Consider the following 16,157-nt stretch of genomic DNA (forward strand, 5'->3'; position numbering starts at 1 on the left):
TGGCTTTGACAATTGGTGTTTCCATGAATTTAATGAAGATCCCCAAGCTAAAGCCTGTGGTTAAAGAGAGGAACAAGGCAATGGAAGTCAGGATAATCCCCAGATTTTCCTTATAAGAAAGATAACTTTTAATCTTGGGGATACAGTGAACTCGATTGATGTTTGGATGTTGATCATCTGGACATTTGGTACATTTGTCTGCATCTGAAAAAGAGCAAGAGTAGAGTCTCCCTTTAACATGTCCTTTAATAAACTGCATTGTTTGGGTAAACTTGTTTTTGGTGTGAATGATTGTGTGTAGGTGAAGTCAATATATTTCTTCATTTCCCTCCAGCTAGAACATCTTAATATTCTTTGTTTTTTACTGTTACCATTTTATCAGTGAACTTGTTGAGAGAGAATAAGGGAAGAAGAAAGGCAGTTCCACCATTTTATCTTTTCACTGCTAAATCTCTTTAATCTTTTGATTAAAGACAAATAGCTACAATGTGAAACTGTGGCTGTTCAAAATAGCCATGAGACATGGAAATATGCACAAATCTGATTGATCCTCCTATAGAAATCCAATCAAAGTTCCATCATTATATTCTGGAATCCGGAAACTCTCACTATTCAGAGCAATGAACTAAATAGTAATTTGAAACATGGAAGATGTGTTTTAAAAGATTAAGAGCAAAAGATGTCATCTCTCTCACAACCCTCAACCCTCACTTATCCCACATTTTCATCCATGATCTGTATAACTGTTTGCTTGACCTATATATTAGATTAATTTCCAAGATATTTTCTTACAATTCAGTATGACAAAAATGTATATCTTGATCAAGATTCGAAGAGGTGGGATCCACTCCCACCATGCCTTCCAAAATGCATGTTCATGGAGAATCTCAGGATTTATGATCCTCCCCAAAGTCTCTCCCTTTCTCCTGCTGTCACCCACCTTCCATGGTGGAGATGGTTCCTTCTGCACAAGGATGACAATTGTAGCAGCAGATGGGCTTCCCTTCCTGAGCCACCTTCATGAATCCAGGAGGACAGCTTTCCACACACCTGGAAGGAGGCTGGGGCTGGCCAGCAAGAGGGGGAAAATAACCTCCATTAAATGAATTATTTTATTTCCTAAAATACATAAAAGGAAACGTTTGGGGATCTCCAATTCAAGGTTTAGCTTTGCTAAATTTGAAGACTACAAGAAACTAAGAGGTCCTCAAATTGATGTGGTTGCTTACTGTTTATTTATTTATTTATTTATTTATTTATTTATTTGTTTGTTTGTTTGTTTGTTTGTTTGTTTCCATTTCTATACCGCCCTTCTCCAAATAGGACTCAGGGCGGTGAACAGCCAAAGTAAAAAACAGAACATACAAAATTTAAAAACAGTTTAAAATAATTAAATACTTTGGCCGTAAATTAAAACAACCCAATTTAAAATCAATTTAAAATTTAACTCAAGCCAGCCCATCTAGTTGAAATAAATAGGTTTTCAGGGCCCGACAAAAAATCCGGAGGTCTGTTATTGTACATATCTCTGGGGGGAGGTTGTTCCAGAGGATGGGCACCGCCACAGAGAAGGCTCTCCCCCTGGGGGTCGCCAGCCGACATTATCTGGTGGACGGCACCCTGAGGATGTCCACTCTGTGCGAGCGTACTGGCCGGTGGGAGGCTATTGGTGGCAGAAGGTGGTCTCGTAAGTACCCTGGCCCTAAGCCATGGAGCGCTTTAAAGGTGGTCACCAATACCTTGAAGCGCACCCGGAAGACCACCGGGAGCCAGTGCAGCTCGCGCAGGAGAGGTGTCACATGGGAGCGCCTCATCGCCCCCATAATCCCCCACGCAGCCGCGTTCTGGACCAGCTTGAGCCTCCGGGTGCACCCCAGGGGGAGCCCCATGTAGAGAGCGTTGCAGTAGTCCAGGCGGGAAGTGACGAGTGCCTGAGTGACTGTGCGTAGGGAGTCCCGATCTAGAAAGGGGCGCAACTGGCATATCAGGCGAACCTGATAAAAAGCCCCCCTTGCCAGGGCCGTCAAATGATCTTCTAAAGACAGCCGTGCATCCAGGAGGACGCCCAAGTTACGAGCCCTCTCCGTGGGGGCGAGTGATTCGCCCCCAATAGCCAGCAATGGCATCAGCTGGCTATATCGGGATGCCGGAAGCCACAGCCACTCAGTCTTGGACGGGTTGAGTCGGAGCCTGTTTCTCCCCATCCAGGCCCGCACGGCCTCCAGGCACCAGGACATCACTTCAAGGGCATCGTTGGGGTGGCCTGGGGTGGAGATGTACAGCTGGGTGTCATTAGCGTACTGATGGAACTCCACCCTGAAACCACGGATGATCTCACCCAGCGGCTTTACATAAATGTTGAACAGAAGGGGCGAGAGGACCGACCCTTGTGGCACCCCACAAGCAAGGTGCCTCGGGGTCGACCGCTGCCCCCCTGTCAACACAGATTGCGACCGGTCAGAGAGGTAGGAGGAGAACCACCGCAGAACGGTGCCCCCATTCTATTTACCTTCTCTTTTAATTTTTCTCCCACTACAATTTTAGATTAAATTCTCAATGTACCTACTGAAAAGAAACTTGAATGGATTTTTGTTTTGACAAAATCAATCACTTTGTCCCATGATGTAAATCCAGTTTGCTTGCAGAAGTTTGATGAACAGTTAACTGGAATAGGAACTTCCGGTTTGCTGCTTGTCGCCGCTAGACGATCTCTCGGGATCGCCAGCCCCACTGCCTGTAAAGAGCCACCTTCACAACGGAATGGCAGCTCGAAAAAACTCCGTTTCCATGAGGAAATGGAGATAGAGCCGGCTAGGGTGGGTAGAGCTCTCTGCGTAGCCCCAAAAGTTTTTTTTTTACTTTTGGGACGGAGCAGATGAGACTCCCCATATCCCTAGCCGCCGCTCCGGGCTTTGGGAGACCTCTGCTTATGCAGAGCTAGGCGACAAGAACAAGCCCACAAATTTAACAGATTAATCAAAGAAGACGTGAGCTGGACCTGTGATCCTGAATCGCAAGTATTTCATTTACTTTATAAAAGTTTTTCAAGAAAGTAAGAAGGAACAAAAAGATTTTTTAAAATGGCGACTGCCGCGGCTTGAGAAGGGGCTGAAAGGGAAAGTCCTTCCGTTTTCTATTACTACAAAGTAGTGAAATAAATTCTTTTGGCTACAATTGAAGATAAAACTTCACTTTTGTGTCTTTTTTCTCCTGGAGATTTGATATTGATCTTGGTTGGAAAGAAGTTTTTTTTTTCCCCTGCTTTTCTTCTCTTTTCTAAAAAGGTTTCTCTGGGCGGAAACATGGCATTGAGACTTATAAAGTCAGACAAACAAGCAGTGGGGGGGAATTCCCCCATTAACAAATTACATGAACAAGTTCTAAGTCTCCAGTCTCAGAAACCTGATTTTAACATAATAGAATTTCTCTTAGAGGAGATTGTAAGAAGGGATGAGATTGTGAATCAGCACTTTGAAAAATTTAAGCAGGAAATTAAAGAATTGGTGCAATCAAAGTTTGATTTTTTGGAATGAAAGATTATAAAAATGGCTAATGGTTCTACAGAATTTATGATCCAGTTGGATGCAAATACTAAGTTATTAGAGTCTAAAATGGAAGAAACTGAGGACAATTTGGACAATAGAATACAAAAAATTGAAAATGACTTGTCAAATACTCAAGATAATAGCCCAGAAGAAAAACCTAAAATGGAGGCTGATCAAAAGACTTGTAATCCAGAAAACATACAGCAACGGATTGAAAGAGAAGTTTTAATGATGCAATATAATTTTACTGAATATGCGATTAGACTGAGAGGACTGCAGGAAAACAACAGAGATGATTTAAGGAAAATATCTTCTGAAATTCTGGCTGGGATTTTAAAGGTTCAACCTGAGGAAGTATTTTGCAGGATTGATAGAGTTTATAGAATAAATTCCTGGACTGCAAAGCAAAGGCAACTGCCTAGAGATGTGGTGATTTATTTTACAGATAAGGAGATAAGAAATAATATTGTGCAAAATTCTTACAATTCTACTTTGCAATAGTTTGGAAGAAAGATTTGGATATACAAAGAGCTCCCGCCCAAGATGTTATTGGAAAGAAAGAAATTTGGTTTTCTGGTGACTGAACTTAAAAAAAGAAATATTCTATTCAGGTGGGACGCCCCAGTGGGTATTATATTGAGATATCAAGGAGAAAGATATCAATTAAATACTGTTGAAAAAGCGGAAGAATTTTATCAAAAATTTTTGAAAATGAATTCAACATCTTTATGCACAATACAGGGTAAGCAGAAGGAATTGGAAATAAAGGGAAAACATCGAATTATAGAGGCTTCTGTAGACAAATTGCCTTCGGATTCTTTAGACACCCCAGCTGGATTATTTACAAATAAAAGAGAAGTGGCATCGGATTCTAACATGATTATGATTCATCAAGTCACAGACAAGCATGGAAATCAATTAGCTGATATACAATTGTCAGAAAAGAAATATGAGTTACAGCAAAACCAACAAGATCAAGTCATAAAGCAGAATGAAAATCGCTCAGTCGATATACAACTTGCAGAAAGGAAATTAGGATGGAGAACAAACCCACAAAAGGAAAAGAAAAAAAGAAATAGGTCTCACAAAAATAAAAATTTCTAAATTAAGCAACAGTGAAGCCAGTTCTTTTTTTAAAAAAAAAAATGAACGAATATATGAAAAGACAGTTGAGGCGAAGTATTGGTTAACAATATCCTGAGGAGAGTGACAGACCTCTGCAATGTCGTAAATTTGGGATGTGAAAAGAGCCTTAAACCGGTTGGATTGGAATTATCTATTTTGGAGTTCTTTTTATTGATAAATGTATTATATTTATGTCGAGTTATAAGGCAAGAGAATTATGCTGGGGCATGCAGAAGATCTGGTTGTTACCCATTATGATGATGGGAATGAATAATCCTGAAGATAACCACAATTACAGATACTGTATGGAATATAATTATAATGTCACTCGGGTGGTTGTTTTTCTTTTTTATATATATAGGAGGAGATTTATTATTGATGGGGGCAGAAGACAACTGAGGATTTGGAACAATCTGTTGCAACTAGGATGCTATGTTACCCTAATATGGATGATGTATTCAACAATCTAGTGGAAAGACACTAAAGAAGATATTATATGGATTATAAACTTAAAGTTATTGATTTTTTCTATATAATGAAATACTTTTTTTTTTTTTTTAGTAGGGTGGGTAGTAGATTAAAGATATTAAGAACTGTTGTGTATGGCAACTTTGTAGGAACGTGGGTGGAGATAGGTTAGTTTACTGATGGTTTAGTTTAAGAAAAGGGATGCTTAAGTGATATACTTATGGGATTGGAGCAAATGGATGGAGCTGAATAAATGCTAAATTAGGATTTATGGGGAAGGCTGCTTTGAAATGTTATATTATTATATACAAAAGATTAAATGTTAAACCAGGATTTATTACATAGTTTTAAAATGGAAGGTTGTTATGAAATGTTGTATTAATATACAGATATAAGTATGGGGAGGAGAAATAGGGCAGATTATTGTTAAATAGGGAGATACAATAATATTATTATGTTAAATTAGAAGTTATTACGCAATGCTATAGTAAAATGATTTTTTGAAATGTATGGTAAAAGGGGGAAGTAATAATATTAATAATATTATTAGAAAATAAGGGTCAGTATTTAGAGGAGGGAGTAAGGGGATGGTAAAATATTATATAATCTGTTATGAATTAGGTTTTTGTTGTGAGGAAGTCATGGGGGGATGGGTGGTGAGGGGGTTTAGGGAGGAGGGAGGAGAAAAATGTGGGGAAAAAAAATTGTATTTGAAAACTTTTTCAATAAACAAACAAACAAACAAACAGTTAACTGGAATAGTTAGGGATATTTTTCTCATAGACACCTGAATATCTAAAAGGAAAATGTTTCCTCTCTGGGAGAACTGAGATGACACCCCATGTCTGTCCCTGCTCCAATTCTGCAATCGTCTTGGAAAGACCTTCAGAAAAAACAGAATAAAGTCTTTTCCCTACCTTGTTCAGCATCTCCAACTTTGCAATAGCATCCTGGTTCATCATGAACTTGAAATCCAAAGATCCCACTCTTTCTAGCCTCCCAAGTGTCATTATGATAAAAGTCATATTGGGGAAAATCACCATGTTTTCAATGTCCAGGTCTGCTACCAGCTCTCCATTCTCATCCAAATATACCCCATCGATGGAATTATTATAAAACTGAGAGGTTCGAAGGAAAGAATGAAGCTGGAATGGAAGAGAAAATGGGTAATGTTATATAGACACATAAAGTTCTTCAGTAAGACTCCTCCATCTCAGCTGGCCTGAAGGATCTTGAGAGAAATGGAATTATTCCTGTAAAGAATATAGCCTAAGTGATTCCATATTTACCCTTCATATAACCTGAGTTAACCCCAAGCTATTTGGCTGAGCAAGACACTTAGAAAGGGGAAGTATGTATGACGTCTTTTCTGAGGAAATAATGTTTTAGTACATTCTGAGTTGGGTCAGGCTGACCTAAGCTAAATTAGAAGGAAGGAAGATACCCTGTTCCAATTAATTGTCTTATTTAAGGACATATTGAAAGGGTATTTTTGGAGGGAAAATGCGCCTCCAAAAGGGAATTGTAAGTTGGAACAAATGTTGCTGAGAAAGCCAAAATGTTATGTAACATCCGAAAAACAATGATAAGCGGGGGCATTTCAATTGTTTTGCTAATTGCCTGAAAATGTATTTAAACCATGTATTCGGAGTTGTAAGACGTTCTCTCTCTTTCATGGGAGAACCCTTTTGCAAAAGCTTATCACACACACACACACACACACACACAAACACACACACACACATGTATATGTGTATCATGCTTATGAAGTGAGGAGAACTTGTGGCTCAGAAGGTTAATTCAACTGCCTAACATGCAGGAAGCCCAAGTTTGAATCCAAGTAAGGGTATGGCTAGCTGATGAAAGCTAAAAAGCTTGAAATAGATCTATACTAGTCTCCCTTTATTTCTTTATCAGCAAAATATAAATTTGGTATATATATACCAAATATAATATATATGTATGTGTATATATATATATGTGTGTGTGTGTGTGTGTTTGTGTGTGTGTGTGTGTCTGTGTGTGTCTGTGTGTCTGTGTGTCTGTGTCTGTGTGTCTGTGTGTCTGTGTATAATAAAACTACGTTTTAATTGTTCATGGTGTCCGTTTTACTTTTTATGAGGTTTGTTGTTTTTTTAAATCTCACAGATCTGTATGAGGAAAATGGAATAAAAATCTTGTTAGAAGGACCAAGAATGACATGGAAAATAAGGAGAGTGAAGGATGTTCTTTATCTCTTCTGTTTGTAGTTGTCACTGCAGAATTTGGAAAACCGATGGGAAGTAACCAAAGCAAAGGATAGATGCTGTATGAAGTATTGAGGGCAAAAATTAAAACCCTAAAGGAAAAGGAAGTTGTGCTCAACAACACTGAAGGAATTTTGCCAATAAAGCCAAAATGAAATCAGATGCCCCACACAGAAACAATGTTATAAAAAAACTGGTTTATAGGTCAATTGGCAGCTAGGAAGAAAAAATTTTTTTTGCTGAGTTTGAGGATGAATGTGGGACCTTTGCTCTACTAGTAAGTTGTGGTTATGAAACTCTGCATTGAGGTGACAGGTGGGCAACTTGCCATGGAGCAGAGACCCCAATATCTTCATGGTGAAAGATTATCTCTGGTGCCAGTTAAGGTCACCTCCTTCAATTTTACGGAACATCTTTGGAGTATTTTGTGGAATATTCTTCACTCTTGTTGCTTCCAGACTTTTCCCAGCCCAACCCTTCATCTTCTCACCTGACCTTAGCCTGCTTAGCTTCTTGGCCCAAAGAGTCTTCTACTGGGAGTTTTGAGTCAGGGAAGAAAAATCAAAAGGATTCTTAGCAGAGGTGGCATTTGGCAGGTTATGAGCTGTTCTGCAGAACCGGTAGCGAAAATTTTGAGTAGTTCAGAGAACCTGTAAATACCTCTGACTGGCCCCATCCACATCTATTCTCTGCCTCCCAAGTCCCAGCTGATCAGGAGAAAATGGAGATTTTGCAGTAACCTTCCCCTGGAGTGGGGTGGGAATGAAGATTTTACAGTATCCTTCCCCACACCCACCAAGCCACGCCCACCAAGCCATGCCCACAGAACCGGTAGTAATAAGTTTTGAATCCCATCACTGATTCTTAGCCCAAGAATAAGACCCATTCTGGGGAAAGCCCAGGAAGTGAGAGGATCAGAGGTGTTAAACAGCTTAATATATACAACACACTTTTTAGTGTATGACGTGGTAATGTTCCTGTTTGTAAAAAAAAGAGTCAAAGAAGAAAGAGGTGGAGGAAATATATTTTTACAAAGAATTTTGGAAAAGAAATTAGCAGGGTGAAAAAATTGCAGAAAGGAGAGCAGTATAAAATTGGAATTTAATGTAATTTTTATATTCAGAATACAGTATAATTATTGTCAGGTTCTTAGATTTGTAAGGTAGATTCTCAGATGCCGTGGAGAGCTTTGCAATAGAAAATAAGTACCTGCCACGCCTTCAGCATTGGAGTTTTCACGTTTTTGCCAGTTTTAAATGTGTTCCTGGATCTCAGTAAATAAGCTGCATTTAAGGCCCTTGCCACAGCCCAGATTGTGTTGTAAATTAAATAGCTGTCCCGAGTCAGGATTGGATCCATCTCCTCTTCCTTGAGAGATTCCAAGTCTTGTCTCTGCCTGCACTGTATCCAGACTTTCACCGAAAAGGCATCATTGATGTAGGAACACAGGAAGGAGGTCTCTACATAGTATCTCATAAAAGAATAAAGGTTCAACTGCCTACCATACTTTGCAAATTGATTTTTCTGCATAGGAAAGGAAAATATGCTATGGATGTATTTGACTGGAAAAGATTGTTTTGACAAATAAATAGTGAAGTCCCAGCGGATTGTGGTGAGCAGGACTTTTCCTCTAGGAGGTTCTGTAATCCTTTCAAATACTAGATTCAGAAGCAAACCCCCTGTATTGAATGAACTCAAGTCTGCACCAAAAATAAAGACATTGATCTTTCTCCAACTGAGGAATAAATGCCACTCTATCTTCGCTTCCCGTGAAACTGGGGAAAAGGTTTGTGATAAAACTGGGCAAATGCCATTCCTGCTCAATAGGGAAGTCATCGTCCTCATGAACCTTTGTCCATTCTCAGTGTCTGGAGCAAGGAGACCCACCAAGGTCCACCTGAAATGGAGGACCAGCTTCACCATCCCTGGGTAATGGGCTCCTTCGGCTGGGAGCATTGGGTAGAAGAAAGGATTTTCATCACTCACAACCTGAGAGTCAAAACCGTGACTGATCTGAAAAGGAAAAAAAAGTTAACTTTATTTATTTTTTCAGAGAGATCATAAAAACAATATCCAGTCCAAATGGAGGAATTGTTTGACTCCTGGTCATTCTGTTTACATTGCCTCTCTTCTCACTTCAATAGCAAAACAAAATAGATGATATGACAGTGGTGGGGCTCATTAATAAGAACAATGAGTCTGCTTATAGACAGGAAGTACAAGGGATGACATTGTGGTGTATAGAAAATAATCTTATACTTAACACCAAAAAAACTAAAGAACATTTAATTGACTTCAGGAGGAAGGGAGATGTACATTTACCATTGTACATAAATGGTGAGGAGGTGGAGAGGGCTGGTAGTTTTAAATTTCTGGGCGTTTATATCTCAGAGAACTTCTCATGGACTATGAATGTTGACATGCTTGTGAAGAAGGCACAGAAGAGGCTGTACTTGCTGTTTGAGGAAGTTGCATAACATTCTCAGAGACTCTTCCCATTCTGCTTACAATCTTTTTGGACTGTTGCCTTCTGGCAGAAGATACGGAACAATTAAAACGCGGACCACACATTTTCTGATTAGTTTTTATCCCAGAGCTATAATTGCACTCAACAATGAACTAAAGGGCCACCATCAGTAAGCTGTTGGACAGCATTACTTGGTCTGCCGTGTGGATGTTTGGGTGGTTTAGGAGTGGTGAATTTTTGGTGGGTGGGAGTGTTTCTGGGAATTGTCATGTGTGTTGGGCTTGGTCTCTTGGTGTGATGTGAATTTCGTTGTATGGATATACTGTGTATATAGGTACAATGACAATACACTTTATAAATATAAATATAAAAGCACTTAGACTTATATTCCACTTCACAGTGCTTTTACAGCCCTCTCTAAGTGGTTTACAGAGTCAGCATATTTCCCCCAACCATCTGGGTCCTCATTTTACCCACCTCGGAAGGGTGGAAGCCTGAGTCAACCTTGAGCTGGTGAGATTGGAACTGCCAAATTGCAGTCATCAGCAGTCAGCAGAAATAGCCTGCAGTACTCGATTGCAGAAAATATGACTTCAGTAATAGAGTGGTCAATGCCTGGAATGCACTACCTGACTCTGTAGTTTCTTCCCCAAACCCCCAAAACTTTAACCTAAAACTGTCTACTGTTGACCTCACCCCATTTCTAAGAGGTCTGTAAGGGGCGTGCATAAGCATACCAGCGTGCCTACTGTCCCTGTCCTAATATTCCTTTTTACTTACTCTTTCCATGTGTTCAAATTATGTTTATACTGTTCCCTGTTATCTTATATATGCTAGACAAATAAACTTATGATATGATTATGATTACTGCCTTCTAACCACTGAGCCACTGCAGATCTTCAATGAAGAATTTGGCTATTGCAAATAGCCAGCAGAGATGCACAGTCTGCTTTAGGAGTGTGCCAGAGAGAGAATTGTCTGCTGGGATCCTTCTCTGCCATTTGATAGAACCTTCATCCTTACTTCATGCAATTCTCACAATAGAACTGTTCATTTATAACAGGGGACATCTGGCTGTAAGTTGCATGTCTAAAAATGGTCTTCCCAACAAAGACATACCTGTGGGATTTTGTATGTTCCCAAGATGGTTGAAATCTGGATGGAGATGTCAGTACCAGCTGCTTCAAGAACAGCCACCGTGTTTCTCTTCCTTCCACAGCTGTAGTTGGGAACGTTGGCCTCCCCCTCCGAAAGCAGGTCCAGCAAAGCCTCCGAGGTCATTTGTGGTATGAAATAATTGTCGTAGATGTTGTATCCCAGGGTGACATTGAACAAAATGTTGGGATTCTTGTCGATCGCTTGGATTGCAAAAAGGAAGGACAGCATTTTCCAGTACTCTGATGATGGTCTCCTGAAAGTATGAATGTATCAGGACTTAATCAGTGGAAGCAACATTTTATTTAACTGGTAGATTTAAAAATTGTATTTTTAATCCACTTAAGGCTCAGAGGTTTGGAGTCATTTTAAAATGCCCACCCAACCACCCGAAAAAATCTCAGCTATTGAATAAAACTTCTGGGATACTTTCCATTTTTCTTTTATTTTTGGATACCGAATGCATATTATTTCTGAGTTAGTCTAGTAATTGTTAGCTTTCTCTAATTCTTTTTAAAATTTATATTTGTAAAAAATTGTTTAAGAAAATGAAATATTAATCAAAAGAAAAAAAGGAATGAAAAAATTGAGAAAGGAAGAAAGTCCAAAAAATTAAAAAAAGAAAAAGAAAAAATCTGATTCCCCACCTTCTTTTCAACACATATTTTTTCATTTCTGCAAATTCTACATTTTTCACCATCTAGTCCTCCACTGTGAGGATTCCCTGATTCTTCCAACATTGAGCATACAAGAATCTTGCCACAGTTACCCTATATTAACACTATGAATGTACCATATTTTTTGTACTATAAAATGCACTTTTCCCTTCCAAAAAAATGCGTGGAAATGTCTGTGTGTCTTATAGAGCAAATGTTGTTGAAGCCTCACCCTCCCGCTGGTCCCCACGTTTCGGCCTCTGCCTCCCAGCAATTTGCCTCCTTGCAGCAAACAGAAAACAGCCTACTCAGCTTCAGCATACCCTGATTCAGCACAAGCAGCTGACTGGATGTTGGATCGGCCTCCCGGAATACTGCCGATCAGCTGTTCCAGGTTGTGGGGATCACCACTGCCCATCGCCACTGTCGCCACCCATCACCACGGCTGCCTCTCGCCACCTCTGTGTGCCCCATTTTTGTCCTCCATGAACCTCATTTTTTGCCTCAGCGCATCCCATTTTTGGCCCGTTCCAGGTAGCAAGGATTGCAGATTGTTTTCCTGCCTAAAAGTTAGGTGTATCTTAAATTCCAGAGCATTTTATAGTGCAAAAAATACGGTAATTCTTTGCTCAGAAGTCCCATTAAAAAAGAATTCTGGTTTCTTCACAATTTTTAGCCTTTCTAATTCTTTGCATTGTTGTCTTAATTTGATATAAAATTTCTGAGCTTTCTCACATGTCTACCCTGCATGATAAAATGTTTCCCCATTCTTTTCACAATTCTTGTTGCATGACTAAATGCACAATAGTGCATTTAGTCATGCAAATTGAGCCTGTTCATCTTTTGTTTCAAATCCTTAAAACTTTATACATTTTTGTTATTACATGTTCACCATTTGTACATAATTCAGTTTCAAATTCAGTTTTGGCTTATTCTTCATATTGTCCTTATTCTTGCTTTTGTATTAAGATTTCAGACTGACTTTCAATTTCTTTCTATCCATTTGCCTATTTATCTTCTCCAATAATTAATCATTGGAAGTGTGACCTATTATTCCACATGAAATACAGAATCATTGAAGGACACATACAGACAGATACACCCACAATGACACATAAAATGAACAACTATCACTGTTAACAAGTGCAGTAAGTGCTAAATTTCTGGAGGTGTTTAAATGGCTTGTATCTAAACTTAGCTTAGATATAGAGACTTAGCTGAAAAATAACTCACTGTATGATTGGGATGGTGGCATCCACTCAAATGAGATTCACACATTTAAGAAAAGTCAATTCTGAACTGGGATCATTTCATTTAATTGGTGGTACAGAATAGAATTGTCAAGCTTTTATCATTTTTACTTCAGAGGAAAATTCAACATTTCTACATTTTTCTACCCATTCTGATGACCTTATTGGGCATGAGAGTGGTAGAAGAGAAGAACTATCCTCTCTTCTCCATCCACAGTCCAACTCTGCTGAGAGAATGTCAAGTAAAGCAAATGCTTCTTCTTCAAAGTCAAGAAAGAAGAAGATCTCAACTGATTATTTATTTGAGAATTTCAAATCAGGATCATCAGGTGAAAAGGATGAGCCAAGTATGAAATGAGACAGAAAGAGAGAAAAACTAGCAAATCAAAGAGATGATTCATTGGAAGAGAGGCAGCTGAAACTTTAGAACTTAGGGTGGAACGGAGAGGCTCTAAGTCTGTACATAAAATTTGACATACACAGAAATTTGAGTCAAAGGAGATTTGTTGAAGCTTAATGGTAGAAATTTCATCCTCGTTGCAGAGATGATGCCACCAATAAGAAACTCTCCTGGTTTGTAATAGTTCTCTGGATTCACCTGGTCCCTCTTCAGAGTCAGGAGGCATTTGGCTCCAAGACTTGCCAGAACTTCCTGTGGCAGCAGAAGCAGCAGAAGCAGCAACATGACTTGTGTTCTTGATGGAGTCTCCAGCCTTGCTTTGAAGACACAGTGATAGGAAGAGGTAGACGAAACCAAAGTCCTCTTCCAAGACAGAAGCTCCAAAGATTTCCTAATAGTGACAGTCTATACAAGCCTTCATATCTGCAGTCCCTGCCTGTCATAAAAACTTTTAAGGTTCTCTATTTCTTCAGGGCCATTTATTCCTCCAAGATTTTCCAGTGCAAAGAGATCAGCCAACAAGGTGTTGATATGATGTCAAAGTGGAAGCCTGTTATGGCTGTGTTTGTGTGATATCTGAAAGCAATCCAAAATGTCTTTTGAGATTTAGCACCAAGAGAATAAATAAATCACTATGATTTGGATAATGGCAACAAGAATAGACATCATCTCTCCAAACTCTGAGTGAGTCAACAAGCAGGTGCCCAATGGAAGAAGTCACAAATGGGGTGAAACTCTGAAAACGAGACAAGAAGTGAGACAGGAGAACTTTCTTCCAAACATCTCATTCCTACCATTGCATCATTATTACAGCATTACAGCATTACAGCATCATGGCAGCTGCTCAGCTCTTAAAGTATTTCCCTGACACATCCCTTAGAAAAACTCTCCATACATTCCAGTCTCAAGAGAGAATTTTGGCTTGAGTCTGAAATGTTAATCCTCAATATGGATACAGCTGATTCTTGTTTGCCTTTGTTAAGAGATGAATGGCTGTTTTTGTTCATATAACTACGTCTTCTCTCTTACACAGTTCCAGACCAGAACAAAATCCCTGCAAATCACTTTTATTCATTATAGTCATCAAAAGTTTGACTTTGGGTTCGACTGTTGGGACAATTCTGAAAAAAAACCTAGACATTTTTCTTCATTGGTGAAATGCCATTATTTGTTTGTAAAGGTAGAACTAAAAAACAGAATAAACACTGTCGGGGACCAGTGTGTAAAGAGAGAGAGAAAATACAGCAAAATATCGACATGTTTAGAGATAGATCAATAAATAGGTAGAATTAGGATAGCATAACTTTGTAGATATAAAATGTATGAAACCTGTTGAACTGATCTAGACAAGTAAACCTAATGAAATCCACCATCTTTAAAACTTTTATAATTTGTTTGATACTCTATAGTCCTTGTGTCAATCCTGAAGCAGACCTGACCGAGGCCATTTTTGAGGCTTCAAGGTTGCCACACTGGAGCTGAAGGATAGGAAGGGGGGAACCTGACATCTTGGTTAAATGTGTGTGAAGAATTCATCAGAAAGTGGAAATGTGTTAAGGGAATAATTTTTTGGCATCCAACAAGGCCCAGGGTAGGGAAAGCACAGGGACATTCTTAGCATCCCCTCTATGAAACCATATCATCCTGTTGGGCCAGAAAGCAGCCCTTCCCTCTGGCATCCCCTGCCTTGTGAAAGAGCCTCCCTGGAGATCTAGATAGCCCCAACTACCTCAAGATTAGGTCTATTGCTGTTATTGGTGTTGATGTGTCTTTAGTGATTGATCAATTGATCAATTGATTGATCGATGACTGGCATGAATTGGTACCAAACTGCGTTGCACTCCTTCAACTGTTATTCCCCACTCCCAAATTGCCACCATAGAAGCATACAAGTTTATTGCCCATCTGTCCCCCTCCCTCCCCCCATCCTTTGATGACAGGATTGCAGTGAAACAATTGCTTCATCGGATGATGTGACTGAAGACACACCTTGGGGGGAGGGGGAAACAGGATCAGAGCCAGGAGGAAAATTAAGCGAGGTCAGAGTTGGCTTCACTTAGAATATGCCGACATGAAGCTCCTAATAAATGACTGGATTCCTTTTGAAGTTTGGCTCAAGGCTCATGATTTAATTAGAGCATCGGTTGGAAACCTGACACGAGGTCACAAAGTTCTTCTGTATACTCAGCCACTCCCCTCTGACCCACTCTGAGGGTGATCATCCCTGGTGACACATCTGACCTTGGCACTTTCAGTGGTTATCTCCAGATGATACTCCTGCATGTAGGTCCAAACCTGGGCCAGGAAGAACCCCAGTTGCTGGGAATGTCAAATAAAGCTCTGAGACTGAGGTTCCTCAAAGTTCGCGACAAGGGGTGGCTGGAAGGGGAGGGGCCGGTGAAGAGCCCCTCGATGTGAGTGATATCGAGTTGGCCACGCCCACCCAGTCACATGACCTCCCCCCAACAAGCCACGCCCACAGAACCGGTAGGGGAATTTTTTAAATTTCATCACTGGAAATGATCCATCTGTCCATACTTATAAATAATAGCAATGAATCACCTACTAAGAAACAATATATCCCCATTTTGGGAGGGAGGGAGAATTGAGAGAAATGTAACTGTACAAAGATGTCAGTTTGAAATAAAGGAAATGTAAGAACACCTACTCAAATTAGATAGGAAGTTGCAAGGTTTGGCAAGATGAAAATAAGCAGCAGAAGCCACAACTGGGGATGAAAGGAGAGGTGGAGTTTAACCAAGAGAGGACTCTACAGGGGCAAAACAGCATGTATGCTCAAACAAGGCACAACTCCATAGACAAATGGACACATTGACTAAAAGCA

Source organism: Pantherophis guttatus, chromosome 2 (genome assembly GCF_059756535.1).
Source record: "Pantherophis guttatus breed Tessera chromosome 2, ASM5975653v1, whole genome shotgun sequence".
NCBI lineage: Eukaryota > Metazoa > Chordata > Lepidosauria > Squamata > Colubridae > Pantherophis > Pantherophis guttatus.